This window comes from Marmota marmota, unplaced genomic scaffold (genome assembly GCF_001458135.2).
Source record: "Marmota marmota marmota unplaced genomic scaffold, marMar, whole genome shotgun sequence".
Lineage (NCBI taxonomy): Eukaryota > Metazoa > Chordata > Mammalia > Rodentia > Sciuridae > Marmota > Marmota marmota.
The window spans coordinates 102,400-109,682 of NW_026006114.1; the positions used below are offsets into that span (position 1 = coordinate 102,400).

Below are 7,283 nucleotides of genomic sequence, written 5' to 3' on the forward strand. Positions count from 1 at the left end.
TTTACAATATGGCAGGTGCTTGCTTCCAAAGCCTGGTTTCCCTCTGCATCCTGACATCTAATTGCAGCTCCAGCCAAATGGAACTACTTTCCAGTGTCACCAGGAATTATGCTTGACACATTTTTATTCAGGCTCTTCTTGGTCCCTGGAATGCATTCTTCGTCTTCCTCAACTCAGATGCCCTATCTTTGATAGTGAGCTCCTGAGGTCAGGGACAGTGACATTGACATCTGACTCACTTGTTGCCAACATGAATGCATCCTTTGTCAAGGCACTCATTGGTTTCAGTTGTATACAATTCTTGCTCAGATCTTACTTGACTGAAACACCTCCTGAGGCAGGGGCAGAGCCTCCAACTCTGTTCAGTTAAACCTATATTCATAAAAAATCTGCCCTGCTCTATGCTGTTTGTAATGTAGTAGAGGGTGAATAAGTCTAGGTGTGCTGGCCTGTACCTGGCTCAGGATCATTGCCCTTGTTCTCTCTGTATCCATCTGCACTGGCTGCCTCATTGTCATCTAGAGCTCAATTCCCATGGTCAGCTCCTCAAAGAAAACTTTATGGATGAACAATACCATCTTATCTTACTTTATTTTGCCAACTCATGCTCAAGAAACACTTGTTGAAGAAACAAAAGAGAGAATGTAGGAGCCAAAGAAAGAGCTTTGGATCATGTAATTTTTCTGAGCAGTTTTTTTTTCCCTTGATAGGTCAGAAACTTCTTAAGGGCAGAGCTGTCCAAAGTTCACTGTGCTCCCTGCCCCACTGCCCTCTAAAAAAGCCATACAAAAATGGCTCCCTAACAACCAATAACATAAATATAAGCTCCTGAGGTTGTGAGGTAAGTTTCCTAGGGGCTGTTCTGTGAGTTCTTCCTATAAAGTTGGGAACACAAAATTCTGTAGTGGACCATTCTTTGAAGGAAGAAAACTATGCTCATGACATGTCACAAGTTGAAGTCTCTTCCTTCCATTACTCCACACCAACACTCCTGGAATTCTCAGTGCTCAGAACCTGGTGACCTCATCTTGAGGGAACAATGGGGCTTGGGACTTCTGCGGACTCCTATTGGTGGACGGATTAGTGGATAAATTCATTATTTCCAGAGCCACAGGCCTGGTAACAAGACTCAAATTATGGATTTCCAAAACAACGACCTGGGCCTTACTGGCCATAAGTACTCCTTTAGTCTTTTTTGTATGGGAGACAAACTTTTAGAGAAGTTTCCCTTTGCATGAATGGAGTGCTGGCTGCCTGCATGGAGTGCTAAATAGTTAAGCGATAGACTCCTCTAAAAAATTAAGGAATCCTCAAGGGCAAAGACCATATTCTGCCCAATCAGAAAAGATACATTGGTGTCCTTGTCAAATGGTGAACTTTTACTTCCTTGAGGGCCTTGCCCTTAGTGAGGCTTCTCAGTCTGAATGATTGAATGGGTACAGGACTGCGAGCCAGAAGGCCTGACTGAGTCTGGGCAGGTTGTATACTCTCTACACCTAGCATTCCTGATCTGTAAAAGGCTAAAGGGGTCTCTCAGGCTCCCTGCAAACAGAGCTTTGACTGAATCAGAATATGATAAAGCATGTCTTTGAGGAAGGTGGGAAGGAATGAATAATGGATGAATGAGCCAAATCAAGGAGAGGAATGAGAAACAGTGTAGGTCTCAAGCTACAACTGTCAGTCAGCTTGCCTCTTTTTAGGCATGTGACATTGATACAGAGGTCAGAGCCCATTTAGATGTTACATTAATAAAGGTTTTGAAAAAGTCAAGAGTCTTTTGCATCTCATTTGCTGTTAGGTGGGTAACATTCTTCCCCTGTATGATGGGGGGACAAGTCTCATCAATACAATGAGAGTTGGTGGTTGGCTTTGAAGAGACACAATGAACCTATACTTTAGGATGAGCTAAGTTCCTCCTTCCAGTATTGAAGCTCAAATGTGTGCAAGCCCCAGAACAAGGTCCCCATAGGCACTGATGTTCTGCAGGATGGGAAGTACAACTGCCACAAGAGTGACAGCTGCTGGGGGGCATATAGCAATGGCAGTTTACAGCGGCTATGTCACTGGCCAAACAAGTCATCATGAGGCCAATGAACCACACCACACTATGGGCTGAATGGCTGATTTCTATGAAGAATTGATTCTTAGGTGGTATTCTCTGTACACTATTTCTAGTAGAAAAATACTGGAAAATGGCTATTTTGATTTTTCTGTTACTGGTGAAGGGACAGGTTCCAAGGGCTTATGCCATTATCTTTTTGTTGTTGTTGTTGTTGCTAAGCTACTTCTCCTGTTTACATCTACCTGTCATTAAATTTCCTGGTCTTTCTACCATACCCCATGGTATCTCTTCCCTAATCATGTCTTATTAAAATATACTTGGTAGGACTGGGGTTGTGGCTCAGTGGTAGAGTGCTTGCCTGGCATGTGGGGGCCCTAGGTTCAATCCTTAGCACCACACATAAATAAAGTAAAAAATCCAATAGAAACTAAAAAATATTTTAAAAACCAAATTGGTGAATGCTTTAGCATGTGTAGGGTGTCATCAGCTTGGTCTACAGACTACCTTAGAAGAAGGGCTGCTGAATAGCTTCTAAAACTATACACGGAAATGCATCCATAGCATCTATCTTAAGAAATCCATGGTTCTCTAAAGTTGAGTACTCAATCACTCTACTACATGGGAATATTAATAATTTTTATACTTTCTGCAAATGTCCTAAAAGAATAGACAAAGGTAATTATGAGCTATTTGGCCCTAGTTTAAAGATAAGAAAGCCTGATTCTGTCATAGAAATTTCTCTATTTACATTGGAAATGAGCAAATCCACTCACCACATTTGATCTAAAATTTAAATGTAGATTGCCCTGAGAGAAAGGGCCAGTTTTTGCCTATTTTGTGGAGTGTGGTATGTGTGTGAGATAATGATCCTCAGAACTTATTAAACATGTAGTGATTTTTTCCCTATATGTGGGCTGAAGGGGTTAGGTCCAGCAACTGCAAAGAAAGCCCTATCACTATCTATATGACTTCTTGTAATGGATTTTAAGCCTTTTTTATTTTATTTTCTCTAAAGGTAAGTGGAACCTTGTTTTGTCACTTGTAAACATGATCTTATATTGTATCTTAAAATATAAAACAGGACTAAGTGGACCTTCTCTGGTAGAACAGGTACAGAGGTTCACTCTTCCCTCACCTTACCCCCTCTTCATCTTGCCCCCTTCAATCTTGCAGATGCCTAAAGCCCAAAACCTACAGCCTTCACTTCTTGAGGCCCAATACACTGATTCTGAAAGTACATTCTGAAACACTGCTCTTCAGTTAGCCATTGCTTTCAAGGGAAAAAGAAATCCATAATCGTAGGGATCAAAGCAGATTTTCTTTCTCTTCAGAAAAGAGGGAGTTGGGGGAGGCTTAAGAAGATATAGTAAAAGAAAAAGGAAATGTTTTATTTAAATAAATTAAAATGGTTCTATCATTGATATGAAATAAAGCTCAAACTGATTAATGAAAACCTTAAATTCACTCCCTGAATAGAAATAAATTACTTATATATTACCAAAATAGCTCCACTAAAACAAAGTAGATTTGCAATTCTTAATATGAGAAAACAAAGTAGGTTAGGTTCATATAACAAACAGTACACACTCCATATATAAAGTCCCAGGATACTGAAATGTGTTCTGTTTTGGTTAAAAAAGAAAGCATATCTAGATGGTGTTGGTAAGCAAGCCAATGAGGTGTGCAACAAACAAAAGATATAAACAATTCAACAAGTCATTATGAGTATGAGCCAATCATGGTCAAAATCTTCAATGGTGACCAGAAAGGCAAGCCAGGGAGGTTGCAGGGGTCATGTCCAACAATGCAAAGAAAGAAAACTTCAGCAGAATGCAAAATAGCCAGCTGCAGGAGAAGGGTGTCCACTCCTCAGCTTTGTTGCTTCAGACCCATACCCGAGTGCCAGGTACTCTAGAGTCATCTTGAAGCCAGGTACACTACTCCTTTGGGTCTTCTCTTTCTACAGTACCTGTTGCCTCTCTGACTTATGGGGAGGCTCTTTAAGTAAACATATGCCAGGCATATATATATAAGGCATATATATAAGGCAATAGTATAAAAGGGTCAAGAAGTAGTGCTTTGGGAAACTCCAGGAAGAGCTGCCAGACTAAATAGGTAAAAGGATTGAAAATGAAAGCCAAACTCAGACCACTACCCAATCTTTCTCAGAGAGATGAGGATGTGGCAGTTGAGGCTTGACTATGGCTCAACATAAGGCACAGGCTGGGCAAGTGAGGACACCATACAGATATAAATACCAGGTTAACACTAAGTGATCCTTTAAAAGTTTTCACCCTGCACTTTGTTTTAGTTCCAGGAAGATCTAGAGTGGCACATAAAAATGAATTGAATTATAAAAGAGAGAAGTCTGCCTTTTATAAAGCTATTTTCGATTTTCTAAGTGCTTAGGCTACTGTGGAGAGGCATGATCTCCTGGGTATTAGAACAACAGTTCATCTCATATTTCTTTTTTTAAAAATATATACTTTTAGTTATAGGTAGATACAATGCCATTTTATTTCATTTTCATGGGATGCTGATGATTGAACCCAATGCCTCATGCATGCTAGGTGAGTGCTCTACCACTGAGCCACAACCCCAGCCCTCACATTTCTTTTATTTAATATGTATTTATTTTTCTCTCATTTTATTATTTCTACCCTAATAATTACTGTACAGTAGGTCACTGTTTATTTAGGGAGTTCCAATATAAACACAAGGTATTAATTAGTAATTAGTATATTAGTGAATAAATGAATAATTTATCAGGATGAATCTTGTGCGAAGCTGGGAGTGCCAGGCGAGCAGGATATTAATGAAAACAAGGTATAAAATGATTGAAGAATGGTAAGGACAAATCATATTGGGTTAGGACACTTAGATGAGGTAGGAAAAAGGGACTGGACACTGGGATGACAATTAAAAACACAAATGGTCTGAAAGTAAAGAAATTTAGGCAAAAGTGTAAACTTAGTTGTGGTCCATATTCTCTGTTAAAATGTGAACTATTGCTGAAACCACTAATACTTTCTAATAGTAACCAACTTATACCTTTTTGTGCTCAACACCTCTATCTGGCTTTTAAATTTTCTTATTCTCTAAGTGAGGTTTAAAAACATTTTCAGAGGGAGAAAATTGAATAAGAGCCCAGCTTATGATAAAACATATTAACTTGTAAAATATGGCTTTGGATGATATAAAAGTGCTAAGGATAAAAAAGTAAATGGAAAGCATTATATCAAAAATCACCTGCAGGAGAAGATTCTGGGAGATCCAACATGGCGGCGGGCGCGGAGAGATCAAGTCTCTGACCTCTTCAGCTGTGCGGGCATAGGGAGTCGTAAACCGTCTAAATGCTGTTTGCTCAGGATCATTAGGCAATGCTGAGCTGACGTGGATCTGGGGCGAACAGTCTGGGCTCTCAGAACACACACCGAGCCCGGGCTGAATTCAAGCTCCTGTTCGCCTGCTTCTCGCAGACAAACTGCTGTGACTCAGCACTAAACGATCCCGCTGAAACAACTGGTCCGCCCTTCTGAACCTACGGAGGTAAATGCCAACAGAGCCTTCATAGGCAGTGGCCACAGGATTGAAACGGGGCTTGGGAGAGCCAGTCAGGACCCACCCGTTGCATTGGTCATCCGGCAAAGGAAAATGAACTTTCGCCATTTGCATGGGATACCACCATGGCAGAGAACTGATGTCACCAGAATGTGTTGGAGGAGATAACTTCATTGAAACCAGCGGTGACAGGTGTGTAACCCCCTAGCCTTCCCTCTCCACACAGCGGGGAAACCTTAAGGGCCCCCTCCCAGCTCTCCCATAAGGGCCCCTTCCAGCTCTCCCATGAGCGCGATAGCCAGACCGAGGGAATCAGGAGTGGCATGGGACCCGTGGTGCGGAATTCCCGGCTACCGCTCCCACCAGTGCTGACAACTGAGGTCTCCTGCACCAGCTACCGGAGGCGTGGCTACCGGAGGGCAAGCAAAATTCGCTGAGGGTTCTCAGCCCCAAGCTCTACAAACTTAGGGTCTGAGGTAATGGCAAACAGGGAGAGTGTGCCCAGTCGTTCATGAAAACAGGGCTCCCGGGAGCAGCAGACCTGGAGTGTAGCCAGTATTGTGGTGAGCGTCACCGGTGAGCGGGGCCTGGCTTGAGGAAAAGTGGGGAAGTGACTAGACACAAGAGAAGGCCTGAGGCACTCAGGATTGGAGGCTCGCCCAGTCTGGGAGGAGGAGCTGCTGCACAGTGATTGGTTCCCGCGTATGCAGAGGAGAAGCTTGGCCCGGTGGGCAGAGCTCCACCTATTGGAAGAGAAGTTAATCAAACTCTAAGACTGCATTTATTATTATTATTTTTTTAATTTGGGTTTTTTTTATTTTCTTTTTTGTTGTTGTTGTTTATTAAATTTTTTAATTTTTTTTAATTTAATTTTTATTATTTTTTAAATTTTTTTCTTTTTTTATTTTCTATTTTTTTTCTTTTGTCTTTTCATTTCTTTTCAATTTTCTTATTCCCCCTTCCTTGAATTCTACCTGCTTATTCTCATTCTCTTTAGTGACTTCTTCCCTTCCCTACTAATACCTTTCCTCCCAAGCATCAAATAAATTTATAGGAGTAAACAGTAACTCAGCAGTCAAACAGAACAAGAAGTAACATGAGCAGCATGAAAGAGCAAAGAAGAAAATGAGTACAAACAATGCAGGACAGCCTAAATATTCAGGAGGACCTAGAGTCATCAGAAAAATGGTCAAATAAAGAACTCAAGGACAGATGGAATGGAACCTTAAAGAGGATATGAGACAGCAAATTCAAACAGTGAAAGAACACATTGAAAATGAATTACATAAACAGATAAAAGAAGAAGTTAAGCATCTTTATTAGGAGATAGAGATTAAAAAATAATCAAACAATAATTCTAGAAATGAAGGAAACTATAAACCAAATTAAAAACTCAAATGAGAGTATCACTAACAGAGTGGAGCAAGTAGAAGCCAGAACATTAGATAATGAAGACAAAATATATCATCTTGAAAAGACTCTAGCCAACTCGGAAAGGCTGGTAAAAAATCATGAGAAAAACATCCAAGAGATATGGGATAACATAAAAAAACCAAACTTAAGAGTCATCGGGATAGAGGAAGGTATAGAGATTCAAACCAAGGGAATGAGTAACCTTCTGAATGAAATAATTACAGAAAACTTTCCAGAAATAAAAAAG

The 7,283-nt window shown here is 40.6% G+C and overlaps 1 long non-coding RNA gene across 1 annotated transcript in view; it reads right to left on the minus strand.

Annotated features, from left to right (window-relative positions):
* Window positions 1-4,669: 4,669 nt before the first annotated feature.
* The window catches only part of LOC125614711, a 13,934-nt gene continuing 11,320 nt past the window's right edge, over window positions 4,670-7,283 (minus strand). Inside the window, exon 4 of the long non-coding RNA XR_007345277.1 lies at window positions 4,670-5,311. This is a non-coding gene — a long non-coding RNA (uncharacterized LOC125614711). The remainder of the gene's footprint in view (window positions 5,312-7,283) is intronic.